At 42.0% G+C, this 14,001-nt stretch overlaps 1 protein-coding gene and 1 long non-coding RNA gene across 3 annotated transcripts in view; both read right to left on the reverse strand.

Moving 5' to 3' along the window:
- Nucleotides 1–14,001, reverse strand: part of PRKN (parkin RBR E3 ubiquitin protein ligase) — a 1,299,642-nt gene that overhangs the window by 544,965 nt on the left and 740,676 nt on the right. The gene's annotated exons all lie outside the window — the stretch shown is intronic.
- On the reverse strand, nt 3,591–9,077 carry LOC144314828 (uncharacterized). Of its 2 annotated transcripts, none has more exons than XR_013380681.1 (3): nt 8,780–9,076; nt 8,327–8,453; nt 3,591–3,724 (listed from the first exon to the last, which is right to left on the reverse strand). It is a non-coding gene; the product is annotated as an uncharacterized LOC144314828 (long non-coding RNA). The 2 variants fall into 2 exon arrangements; XR_013380683.1 differs by lacking the exon at nt 3,591–3,724 and adding an exon at nt 7,682–7,921 and having other exon boundaries at nt 8,780–9,077.

The raw sequence follows: 14,001 nt of genomic DNA on the forward strand, positions 1-14,001 counted from the left end.
CCGGGTCCCCAGGATCGCGCCCTGGGCCAAAGGCAGGCACCAAACCGCTGCGCCACCCAGGGATCCCATGCATGGCCTATTTCAAGCTGCCAGCCTGAAGCCACAAAACCAGAGCTGGCCAGAGATGCCCAGTAGCCTGTTCTACAGCATTTCCATCATCTGGATGTTGCAGGTGCCACTAACCCCAAACAGATAGGTAACAGCAAAATGTAAGAAGAGCGTCACTAAATGATGAGGGAGAGTACTTGGCTACCTTTTAAAAATATAATTTACTGGGACACCCAATTGGCTCAGCAGTTTAGTGCTGCCTTCGGCCCAGGGTGTGATCCTGGGGTCCTGGGATCAAGTCCCGCATCGGGCTCCCTGCAGGGAGCCTGCTTCTCCCTCTGCCTGTGTCTCTGCCTCTCTCTCTCTGTGTCTCTCATGAATAAATAAATAAAATCTTTATATATATATATAATTGACTGAGTTGCAAGTATAAGATACAATTTTTAAACTAATTATGTTTAACAGCTGGTTCCTGAAGTTCCTGAAAAGGTGCCAAGGGATTCCTGCCAATCCTTGGGCCACCAGGGCTCAGCATCCGCCACGGCTCTCCCTGACATCTCATGGCTCCCCCTGCCTTTGCTCTGGCCACTGTGGGGCTGTAATGAGATGAAGGCTGGGCTCTCCGTGAAGCAGGAATGCACACTCCACCATTGTCCACAACACCAGCCAACAGCAGAACTCAGAAAGACTGTGTTCGAGTTTCATCAGCTCTTCCCGGTCAGAAATGACAGTGGTGGGGGTGGTGGGGGTGCCTGGGTGGCTCCTTGGGTTAAGCACTCGACTTTTGATTTCAGCTCAGGTCATGATCTCAGGGTCATGGGATTGAGTCCTGCATCAGGCTCCGTGCTCAGGGCAGAGTCTGTTTCTCCCTCTCCCTCTGCCTGTCCCCCTGCTCGCTCACTCTCTCTCCAAAATAAATAAATCTAAAAAAAAAAAAAAAAAAAAAAAAGAAGAAGAAGAAGAAAGAAACAAATGACAGTGGTTTCCTGCTCTTCCCCCCAATTCCTGACCCTACTTAAAAGCTTTAGCTCCTGCTTCCTTCCTTCCTTAGTTTCTTCCTGGGGAGTTGTTCCCTCAAGCGCACTGAATGATCTTCCACCAGGGTCCCTTCAGATTGTTCAGTGACTGAGATTCCACCTTGTGTACAACTGTCAGGTTGGGCTGACTTGGTGTGCAGATCTCAGGTTCGGGGAAGTCAGAACTGCAAGTAATGGCATCTCTCTTGGTTCGTAATACGTCTGTGTCGCCATTCCCATTATTCAGTAGCTTGAACTTCCTTTCTCACTCATTAGTAAATTATGATACAGCGTTTATGGCTCTCTATGAGAATTATTGTTTCAGTTTAAGCCAAGTATAACCTATAAAAAAGCTGCCTGGATTCTAATTAACGGTGTATCAGACTGTTCTCTTTGAATTAGCACAATCATTGTTCCATCTGGTTTTCTTCCCTCCATCCTCCTGCCTCTCTCCAAAGCCACCATGCCAACGGCTCTTCCCAAGCTCAGCTAAGAAAATATATCTCCCTGCCCCCAGACCTTCAGCAGCTCCCATTACACACCAGATAAGCTCCCTATGATGCATCCAAAGCTTTTCCCAACTTGAATTAACCTTTTATCCTCAGTTTCTCTGCCATATATACCAAATTCCAATAGAGTCAGATTACATGCCAATCCATAAATATTTCCTATTTCCACATCTCTGCCCATCCTTTCCATCATGTGCACTGTTCTTCTCTTCACCTCCACCTGTCAAAGTCCTGCCTGGACTTCAAGGTTCAGATGCAATCACACATCCCCTCTGAGCTAGAAATGAGAGACTCCCCCTTTTGTAGTACCGGAAATACGCTTGCACTCACAACACTGGTCACGTGCAGATTTTAAGCTCCCTGAGTGAATGAGCCCTTTCTTGCCATTTTTGTATGTTCCACCATTTGGCCAAGTACCTAGAAATAGTTTTTAAATTTCTGTATATTATTCTTCCTCTAAATTCCTTATGGTGATGACAAATTCCCTAGGAAAAGACCTGGCTTTTATTATTCTTCTTATCTTGTACAGTACTTAGGATTTACTTAGTTCTCAACAAATAGTTGTTAGCCAAACAAGCTCAAATGGCCAGTTTTCCCCTGAAAATTAAGTAGAAGTTTTGTCCATCTCAGAGACTTCAGAATATTCTCAGTATTTCAATAAAGGGCAGTGGCTGAGCATCCATAACATGCCCTTAAGGACTCCAATAGCTAGAGATAATTAAGCTTGTTTAGTAGGCTGTGGAGGGGTTTTTAATTTAGTTACCTAGAGCAGCTATTAGGCAAAATGACATTTTGGTTCAGAATCCTTAAGAGGAATGCAGATAACAATAAATACTGTTATTATTGAAATACATATATGTATTTTAAGAGACAAACCTTAGTCTGCTTGACCCTACAGAATTTGAAAATGCATATTTCAAAGCAGTAATGGTGATACTGATGAAACATTCAAATAGTGACTTCTGAGAACCAGCAAAACACATACTGGTCTGGTCAGTGCGATCTTAGGACTCAGTTCTTTTTATGATTTAGGAAATCTACACCTATGGGAACCTGGATGGCTCAGTGGTTGAGTGTCTGCCTTTGGCTCAGGGTGTGATCCCGGGGTCCTGGGATTGAGTCCCACATTGGGCTCCCCACAGGGAGCCTGCTTCTCCCTCTGCCTGTGTGTCTCTGCCTTTCTCTATGAGTCTCTCATGAATAAATAAAATCTTTAAAAAAAGAAAATCAACTCCTAGAAATGCTTCAGAAACACTGTCAAAGCTTGTAAAGACATATGTGCACTGTTGTTACATTGGAGAAGGAAAACAAGTAAGCAACCTTAATGTCTACAAACAGAGCAAAGTTAAGTAAATTAGAGTACAGTGGCACACTGCAGCCATAATAAAAGATTAGGTGTGTCTATAGGCACTTGTCTAACAGGCTGACCATAATATATTATTAAATGTAAAAACATGTTGCCAAAAAATGGAAAAAAATCTGAATTGTTGACAATACTATGCACGCTGTCATATAATTAAAAGTAATATCCTATGTGTGCATTTATGAACATCCACACATACACATATGTGTAAATTTGAGCATGTGTTTATGCATGTGCTCACATGCTTGTATATATGTGTATCAAGGTTTATACTTAATGCTTATATGTGAAATATATATATATATTGTGTGTATATACATTTACATATTTTTATAGATTTTTAAATATCAGCATGGATGAAAACGTGTAGAAAGATTTGGGAAGTTTTTTAAATAATGAACTCTTGGTGTAGGCCTAAAGGAAAGAAGGGTGAAATTTTACTTTTCTCACTTAGAAATGCAAAAAACAAAGGAAAGTTTAGGAGTTCAACATTGTATTTATTTTGGGGCCTGTCCCAATTTATGAATCAAACTCACAATACACCTGAGGCCTTCCCCTAAGAATGGCCGTTCTTTCTCCACCCTGGGACTCTGCTGTTTACAATGGCTTAGAATTCAGCTATGTGCATGATGGACTGAAGCAGGTGTCCTCATCTCCATGAGCAGCAGCATGAGCACCCCATCCCACGCACCCTTCCTTCACACCTGCCTGGCCCTGGAGGCCCATGGGAATGAGTTCTGGAGGCAAACAACGTCCTGGGGACTCCGTCCATGCTCATCTCCTTGAACCTGTCATGGGAAATACCATGAGCATGTGACACTGATAAAATGTTCTACTACTCAGATGCCTGTCATGGAACTAGATCTTGAATTCACTTGTTAAATAGGCCACTGTTATTGATTTACAAGAACAAAAGAAAGTTCTTTTTTTCTTCTTTTTTTTTTAAGAGACAGAGTTATAGCATGGTTACTCAGTTTTAAAAGGGTATTTTTCACATCAAAAGATGATTTAATATAGAATTACTTTTTAAATGAGCTGCCTTAGTACATTTAAAATGTACTTTGATTTACAAATACTTGACTTAGCCTCACATACTAAATAATACTTAAATGTACCACACGCACTTTCCCCTTGGATTGGAGTTTGAAAGCAAACCCAAGGCACATTTTTCTTTGCCAGTCTCTTAAAACATATTTTGGGCTAAGAATATCTGTTTTCTGTTTTCTTACTGTGCATCTCAAGATGCAATTTCTATAACAGCTCCCACCAAGTATTTTAGATCTTCATGCTGGATTCTTTTAGCCATTCATTCAGCAGATATTTATTAAATCCCTACTTCCTGCCAGTGGCTCTAGTTATGTGCTGGGCTACAGACACAGTTCAAACTAGTGAGGGCAGAAGACTCCAGTCTGATAAGGTCACAAGTAAAAGGAGAATATCACATTGCGTCGTCTACATGAAGAGGGTAAGGAAGAAGGCGAGGTATGGGTGGCAGGCCAGAGATGGCAGGACCAGGAGCTCTTCTCTGTGGAAGGGATGTGAAGCAGAGGCCTGAGGAGCTGGATGTGAGATGTGTAATGAGATATGCAAAGGCCCTGAGGTGCAGAAAGGTTTGGAGCATCAGTTTGGAAGCGGGAATAAAGCCTGTGTCTGGAGCACAGAGATTAAGGATCCAGACAAAGGAGTGGAGGTGAGGTGGACATGAATGCATGTCAACAAAAACATGTCTGTGTATGGCTGCCATTTCAACTTGGACCTTTCTGGCAGTTAGTTCCTATTCACCTGATGGGCCTGTAGTTCTCTGCATATGCTCTTAGGTTTATAGTATTAAAAAGTCACATAAAGGAGTGCCTGGGTGGCTCAGTCAAGCATCTGCCTTCGGCTCAGGTCATGATCTTGGGGTCCTGGGATGGAGCCCCACATCGGGCTCCCTGCTCAGTGGGGAGCCTGCTTCTCCCTCTCCCCCTGCTTTCCCCCGTTTGTGCTCTCCCACTCTCTCTGTCAAATAAATAAATAAATAAATAAATAAATAAATAAATAAATAAATAAACAAACAAATAAATAAAATCTTTCAAAAAAAAAAAAAAGTCACATAAAGCTCTTTGTGAACTTGCCCCAGAATTCCAACCAAAGTGCAGTTCCCTAGTTCCTACTGGAAGGATGTATTTTACCAGGAGGCAGCAGGGAAGGAGGACCAAAGAGGAACTGTCTGCACAGTAGGAGGGGATCTGATGGAGCACTCTGGGTTCCAGGCAGCTTGGGGTTGGGTTTCAGCTGAGGCGTTTGTGTCAGGCCTAATCCTCACAACACAATGGGGAAGTCCTGCTCCCCACCCACAGCCACCAGAATGCTCTTCTTAAAAATAAAATGGGAGGCACCTGGGTGGCTCAGTGATTGAGCATCTGCCTTCGGTTCAGGTCATGATCCCAGGGTCCTGGGATAAAGTTCCACATCCGGCTCCCCACAGGGAGCCTGCTTCTCCCTCTGCCTGTGTTTCTGCCTCTCCCTCTGTCTCTCATGAACAAATAAATAAAATCTCATAACAAAACAAAAAAAGGGCTATTACATTCTCCTGGCTTAACAACTCCAATGACTCCTCAGTGACTGATAAAGAAACAACTCCTCGGCAGGACTTACAAGGCCCTTTACAAGTGGGTCCCCAAATTCTCTTCTTATACTGCCCCCTTTTACTTTGCTGGGGTCAAACCCCAGTTTACTTCACTTCCCATCTGGGCTGACACAGCCCAGTCTCTGTGATGGGGCAGATGGTACCCCTCTCCTAAGAATGACTAACCAACTCCATTGCATGGTAACGTACTGCTAATCCGACAAGACAGCTCGCCATCTCTACCTTCTGAGTCATAGCTTTCGGAGGGCAGCTCATGACACAGAGGAAAATAGAGGGCTCATATCTGGTTAGCCAGGTCAGCCCCACCTGCCTGGCAGTCAGCAGGTGACAAGATGTTGGTGCCAGATGTTCCTTATGGCCAAGATCTTTCTAAAGCCCCCCTCATTAGGCAAAGTTGTGTGTTGGGGGGCAGAAGTGGAAATTAGGAGAAGCCTAGAGGTGAAGAAAGCAGCATGTGCTAAGTTCCTGTGGCAAGAGGGAGCACAGTTTGCTCAGAGGACTAGAGGAAGACCAGAGCTCTGGAATGTAGACAGTGAGTTAGGTAAGAGGAAGACAGCAGAAGGGGCTCTGATTAGGTTTCTGAGGGGTATAACTATCTTTTTTTTTTTTTTAATTAAACGTAACTGGGCAGGTGGTTGATCAGTATCCATGTGGCATTGCAATACACAACAGAGAAAACCCCAATGGCCCCAATCATATATGAAATATCAAATTGGTTCTATCTTTACAATAGTTAAAATAAAAAAAAAATGGTGACAGCCCAAAATATAGCAGGGCATCCTGAACAAAAAAATTGTTCCTGGACTATGAGGTCACTCCATCTGTGGTGGAGACATGTGGACTGGGGGCATCAGTGATTGGGGAGCATTTCCACATTGACCCAAAATGGAGTGTGATTTCAGTACAAAATAAAGGTGTGACAGAAACATCATAGAACATGTGACAGTTGTACTGGGTGTTCAGATACTAAAAGAACTGAGGTAGGGGCTAGGGGCAGGGGTTTCTGAAGGAAGAGCTGTGGGCTCCGATGCTAAAACAGGAATGTGAATGGCTGGTGTGTCCCAGGGGCATCAAGGAGACCTGCCTATTTGGAAGAAAGGGGAAAAGGGGAATTGTTAAGAAATTAGATTAAGGGGAAAAAGGCCAAAGAGGAAAGGTATAGGAGTTGAAAATAATCAGCCTAAGAAGAAGGTTAAGGGGTGATTTAAAAATTTGTTCTTAAGAATCTATGAATAGGGTTTTCAAATTACTATTACTTGAAGTTATTATAGGCAGGACTTGGCTTGGAGGAAATTAAAAATTTCTTGATAATTAAAATATGAAATAGTATGGTAAAAGAAGATGGAGATCTCTGAGTCTGTCTTAATTAGCTGCTAAAAATAGATGTTTCTAAAAGTCCTGTTTCCTTTCTAGGCCATTCAACATTCTTGAGAAGCACTTTTAATCTCTGTAATGTGCTAATTGTTTCTAATGGCCTGTAAACAAACTCCCTAAACTATTAACCTTCTCTCTTTAGCCGGAGATTCAGGAAATTAGTCTTTGAAAGACAAGTCCCCAGCAGGTTGCCCACGGGGTGGGGGTGGGGGTTCCAAAGTAGAGACACTGTCATTTTGTTTGGAGGGGACTCAAAGTCAAATCAGAGCTTCAAATTTGTGATGTGGAATAGATAATCCAAAACCTTTAAAAATAAGGTGGTAGGGGGTAGGGAAAGACTCCTCTCTTAGGTCAATTTAGTTGTATTCCTATGTACACAGGGAGAAAGAGAATAGCACCTCTCAAGCAGCTTTCAGACACAGAAATCTGAAATTCCAGGATCTTTCAAAACATTAAAACAATGCTCCCCAATTGACAAGAATGTTTAACCTTTTTGATCGTTGCAAATTAGAACTGATGCCATGTTGAAAATGGAGTTCTATTTATGCATGACTACCTGAGCTACCTGGATGTGTGTTGGGGAGGAGGGGGGAGGCAGAGGAGGTTCAAGTTGTTCCTATCTGTTATCTGCTTTAAAACATGAAAAAAATTTCATTTAATTTGTTCAGAACAAAGAATCAGAATAGCCAAAAAACTTTTACGAAAAAGATGGCCAATGCAAAGAGACTTTTCCAACTGTACTTTAAATTTTATTTAAAATTACTAGTAATTAAACTATGCTCTTGCCGCAGTGAGTGAGGAATGAACAGAAGTGGAAGCTCTTCCTGACAGAGGTCCGAACGAGATGCAAATGTTATCTGTGTGATTTCAGGTTATGACTCTATAACATTTCAAATCAATTGGTAAATGGGGTTGGAATAATTAATATAATAATGATAAAAATCATGGAAGTTGGATCTTTCAGCGTTCTTCAACACAGATACTTAGGAAGGAAAAAGAATAAAATGTTTTTAAAAAAAAATGGAATGGTAAAACCATGAGACTACAACACAGGTAAATCAGATTAATAACCCAGCATTGGCAAAGAAGTTCCCTTATAAGAGGGCTAAATAAATCAAAATCACTGTAGTCGGATACGTTAAAATTTAACACTTGCCATAGAAAGACACTCAAAACAGACAAACTAAAATAAATGGGGGAAATATCTACATTTATCATATATAGAGAAACGCACTAGCATTCTTGATATAAAGAAACCTTCCCCCCAAAATATATGTTTTTTTAAAGGGAAAATCACCGGATTGAAAACCCGGGGCCGGGGAGGTCAAAGCAAGTAATTCACAAAAGAACCAATACAAATAGCCAGTTGCCCAGGAAGCATGCTCACCGCCAGGGCAGCAGCGACGCACCAGACCATCACCATCACATCCCAGATGTATCGCTACACGCTGCTCAGCATCAGCCCCGGTGGTTCTGACACGGAGAGTTGCCAAGACAGGACAGTAAAAAGCATTCTGAGAACATGAGAAGACTAAGTATCAAAGTCAACAGGACAGGTTGTGACTCGGCATCGTGCACCCAGATCATTGGTCCCTGGATAAGGTCTTCCTTAGACCTATCAGCCATAACAAGGCATTGCGGAGCGTGCGTAGGAATGTAGGCTTTAGTACAAGGCCTGGGATTGAGACCCTAGTGTCACTTATCAGCTGGATGACATCGCATATGTTTCTGGACCTCCTCCCTCCAAGCCTCAGGTGACAGGTGAGTCCTGGGAACAGTAATGGTACTTGCCCCATGGGGAAAGGAGGCGATGCCTGGAAATGCACTTAGCACACACTACCTGTGAGAAGTTTGATCAGAAAAAGGTTTTTCACAGCCTGCTACGGTTCCAGCAGACTATGCGACTTAGTCATTGGGAATCTCAGATGGCCACGAGCAAGCAGCTCACATGTGGCTTCTCTAATCCATGGAGACATACGGATTCTACAAGTGTGGGCTGCAGTGCCGAGAAGTGTCTCGCTAGTTCCACTAAAGACTAGAAACCTGTTACAAGCCTGGCAAGGGCCAGGTTCACACCAGGATGCAATAATGCCACAGAGGCTCTGCCTTCGACATCACCGGTGTCATGGAGACCCACAGAAGAGTGAACTTGAAGGATGGTGAGATGCTCTTTGTCTGACCTCCTCCATTCTCCTTGCTTTCTAATTACCTACAGTGTGAACAAATTCTACAGTGATTCTAAAATCATACTGATGCATAACGGAGGGTTTTTCTTCCAGAATGAAAGTACTTGACTTCTGTAACTGTTTTACTAGAGAGCTGCATATTTGTTTCCAGTCTTCATGAACTTAGGAATTCACTTTCACAGTGGGGCATATAAAAAAAAAAAAAAAAAAAAAAAGGGGAAGCAACCAAAAACCCCCACAAAAACCCAATTAATATCATCAACTCAAAGGGTTGATGACATTAAGCCTGAAAGAGGTTTTTTTGAATATATTTAAAATACAGAACTAAATTACAGTTTGGTGTTTCAGGAAAATGACTTTGAGAATGACTTTATCTCCATACAACCAGCCTCAGCCTCTTCTTCACAGTGCATACTTTCCAATCGCTACTCTCACTGAGACCCACGCAGCATGTTTTCAGATGCAAGCTAAGCCCAGCTGTCCTCCTCATTTATCAAGATCCAATGGAAAAGAGCCAACCCCATGGCTGAATATGAAGGTTGAGGCATTCAGGTGCAGAAGCTGCAATTTGGAGCTCCGGTTTTAAATCTTCAGACCATGGGACAATTTAGTTAGGACACTGCAAGGTTGAAGAGTTCAGATGGAGCTGCCCACTAACAGGACGAGAGTTGCCTGCCCTACCAAATCAGAGGGCAGCCAGCTCCACCTCTGTCTTCCCACAACACACATTCCCAACCTCAGCACTACTGACATTTGGGGCCAGAAAACTTTTTGTTGGAGGGGCCTTTCCTGCACATTGTAAGACATTTAGCATCATCCCTGATCCTGACACACTACATGCCAGGGGTGCCTCCCTCAAGTTGTGATAACCAAAATTACCTCTAGACATCATCAAATGTCCTCCGGGGAACAAAAGCACCCATTTGAGAATGACTAACCTGCAGCTATGTCAGGATCTTATAGCTACATTTTCTTGCCTCATTATCCTTAGCATTATAAGGGAAAACTGGGGTTGCACAGAGTGTTGACTAAATTTAATGCTATCGTGCTTATATCCACAAAGGTACAGAACTGGCCTTAAAACATTTCTTTTCTCAGAGAAGAATAATCTCGTTCAGCTACAAGAAAAAAAAGGGGGGGGGCTCATTTATGAGAAGTTTCATCACACATGATGTCTGGGATTTCCAAGCAGGCACAGTGGTCACAGTAAAGATTAAATGCTCTTCTGTAATGCTTCATCACACCATGGTTGGTGTAAGCTGGAGAGCAAAATATGGAGACGAGCCCTGTAAAGACTAACCTACAAGGTACTACTCTCTCAGCAAGTAACTCAGAGCCCAAATCTTAGCTAAGATTTACTGGTTTTGCTATTGTGCTAGGAACTCTTCCAGCTTCATCTCATTTAATTTTCAGAACCTTTCAAAGAAGTTCAGAGAGGGTGGGGAATTTGCCCCGAGAAAAAGGCAATGAGAAGTGAAATGGGCTTGTGAACACAGCATTCTTTCTCCAGAGCCCAGGCTTTCCATTAGTCTTTGTTCACCAGAGGCTGATTAGGTTGGTGTCACTCAGTGATTCCAGGGCCAATCAATCTATGCTCACAAACAAATGTCAATGGAAACCAGAGAAGGAGGAAAATCAGACATGGTGAGAGACTGGGGGAGGAAGGAAGATTCTATGCCTTCTGCTGGTCTCCCTACAGAGAAAGCATGGCGTAAAATAGATGTCACAATGGACAAGAAGCAAGCCACACTGCTCTTCCTATATGTCTATGGGCAAGGAAACTTAGCCCAACAAAGCCAAGTTTTCAAGATAAATAAAAGCATAATTCTGCCTACCTAGAATTTAGTGTGGGATACCAAAAAAAAAAAAAAAAGGTTAATAAAGACAGGAATTAATTTTCTAAATTTCCTGAATCAAAATATCTCTCCATATGGACTTAGAGTTGCAAAAGCCAAAAATATCATTCCAGAAAGCCAGATTAGAGCCGAACACTGACAGCTTTGTGAAATCCGATGTATGTGATGGGATCACCACATTCCATGCATTTTATCATTTTCCTAGAATACTGTTCTGCACAAATTCTGTAATAAGAGTTACCTGTTTTCTGGGTTTTTGTTTTTTTAAGACTTATCTGTGATAGAGCCACTCTAGTTATTACCTTAATAGTTTGAAAGGATACCAGCAGAAATTTCCATGAACGATTGGAATTTAATAGTTTAGTCAGGGCTTTCAGGCCAGGAGAGACTCAGCCAGCTCCTCACTGCACAGCTCACCAGCAGGCCTGCATACTGGATTCCATGACAATTGGGATGTTAGAGCCCTGCTGGGACGGTGCACCTGTCATCCGGTCACCATCATACAAGTTTCCCAGTGTGGAATCTGAATGAGATGGCACCTTTTCTCATTCCTTATATGAAAAACTCTGGAGTAGCAGAGGGGCTGAGAGGGACCAGCAAATCTGGGAGAAATGTTCCCTGGTGATAACATTTTATAGCTTATGAGGACAGGTTCACATGCATTTTATTATTGGATATCATCACACCCCTGATAATCCTGCAAATCTCAGCCTGATCTCAATCTCCTTTGCTTTCTGCTCCTGCCTGCCACCTCTGACAGTACCAGTCCACGCAGACATGACAAACAAGCAAAGGAGACCAAGAGTGAAGTCAGCGGAAGAGTCTGCTCAACTGCTCCCGTTCAAGTTCTGCTTGGATCAATTAACCTACGCATTCCTCTTTTGTAGAGAGCTACTTTAACCTAGTCAGTACAGGTTTATTGTGAACATCTTTTAAAAAGGTTAATCTCTGAAATGATCACTGAATAAATATGATATCCTTTAAAAATAGGTAGGAAAACAGCATCCAAGTTAAGGAAGCATAGTTGACCACAAAATGCAATTCCGCATGCCAGAAGCTCATCCAGTTCCCTAAAGCTTACGATGTTAATGTTGACTTCAAGCCCCTGAGTAGTTAAAAGCCACAATTAAAGAGATACAGAATGGCTGCATGGATTTTAAGAACTGACACTAAGCTATCCATCAGTGACATTGCTGATGATATGCACCGTGGGTAAATTTTTAGAGTAACAATAGTTATTGTGAAGGACATCCTAATTGTGCATCTGATCTCATGCCTCCTGATCAACAAACATATAAATATAACACTCGATTTCGAAGTGTGTTCCCTAAATCTTCCTTCAAGATATATTTTAAGTATGTTTTATGTCATTTTTATTTTTAAAGTGATCATTTATATCAGATATAACAAAAATGTATAATAATTTCTACATCAAATCAACATCATGCTATTTATTTTAAAAAATGACTGATTACAACTTGGTGTTTTTTTTTTTTTTGTAGGTATGAATACTGTGGTCTGTAACATAATCTTTATGTCAGAATGCCAGCGTGTTTACTTAATATTTCTGCTTTCAAAAATATATATTATTCCACTAAATGGAGTAAGCTTCCTAGTAACTGTATTATAGCAACCACCAGAGTAGGTTAAATGTGATTATATTTGTTAATTCTTATGATTATATTTATTCAGAAATAATGTATTGTACACTGTCTTTTCTAATACTGTCCTAAATAACTTTTCTCCACATTCTCAGTTCTTTTCATGCCCTTTGTCTATGACCAGAAGGAGATAGAGAGGTACCACCCAAATCCCCTTTCAGAGAAGTTCTTATTGTGCAGCTGTGGGCATGTGGTCATGAGGCACCTGTGCCATCAGCTCCTTCAGGATCTGCATCAACCACTGTCCCTGGGCAGCCGTGCTGGGAGATCAAGCCGGGTGGGAATGTGAAAGTCCAGTGTGGCTCAGAGTGGGACACTCTGCAGGCCATCTACTCCACAGTCCCCACACTGCTGGCCAGGGCCGAGTTAGCCTGTGACCCTCATTCACCTTTCCCTGCCCATCTTGCTTCTTCCCCATCCTGTGCACAGGGCTTGGTCTCTAATGGGTAAGCTAAAAAAAATAAAAATAAAAAAAAATAAATAAATAAATCTTATACACTGACTTCTATTTCCATATCTGCTTCTGGAGAACTGAAAACAGCCACATTTAAGAAGTTAAAATCTTGGGGTACCTGGGGGCCTCAGCTGGTTAAGCATCTGACTCTGGGTTTCAGCTCAGGTCTTGATCTCAGGGTTGAGTTCAAGCCCCACCTTAGGCTCCATCCTGGGTGTGGAGCCAACTCAAAAGAACTTAAAATCTCTACTAAAAATTTCTAAAATTTTTAAAGAAGTCTTACATTTCCAAATACTTTCGTGTCACCAAGACCCAATGTCTTTCATAGTTACTTTTTTTTTAAGATTTTATTTATTTATTAGAGGAGAGAGAGAGAGAGAGAGAGAGAGAGAGAGAGGCAGAGACACAGGCAGAGGGAGAAGCAGGCTCTATGCACGAAGCCCGATGCAGGACTCGATCCCGGGTCCCCAGGATCACGGCCCGGGCTGAAGGCAGTGCTAAACCACTAAGCCACCGGGGCTGCCCTTCATAGTTACTTTTTAGACAATCAATGCCCACATAGTTTCTCCCATTAAAACTAAAATACATTTGCCTACAGGAACATGGTCCCTCCTAACTCCAGTTACTTCCTCTGAGCTAATTCTTAGGGCCAGATATTTCCGTTTGGATTATGTCTCATTTCCAAATGAACTATTTTTGTGCAAAGATATCCCAAGAAGAAAGGATTATTAATAATAATCACTGTAACCCATGTGGATGTATAGTATTTGTGTAGGGATCTACAATTCTCAAAGTATGTTCACATAAATTAACTTATTTGATCCACATCAGGAATTAACCAAATTTAGGAAATTAAGGTCAAGATACCTTATTTGTCACAAGTGTCAGATAATCAATTGGTGGTG

This window comes from Canis aureus, chromosome 1 (genome assembly GCF_053574225.1).
Source record: "Canis aureus isolate CA01 chromosome 1, VMU_Caureus_v.1.0, whole genome shotgun sequence".
Taxonomy (NCBI): Eukaryota; Metazoa; Chordata; class Mammalia; order Carnivora; family Canidae; genus Canis; species Canis aureus.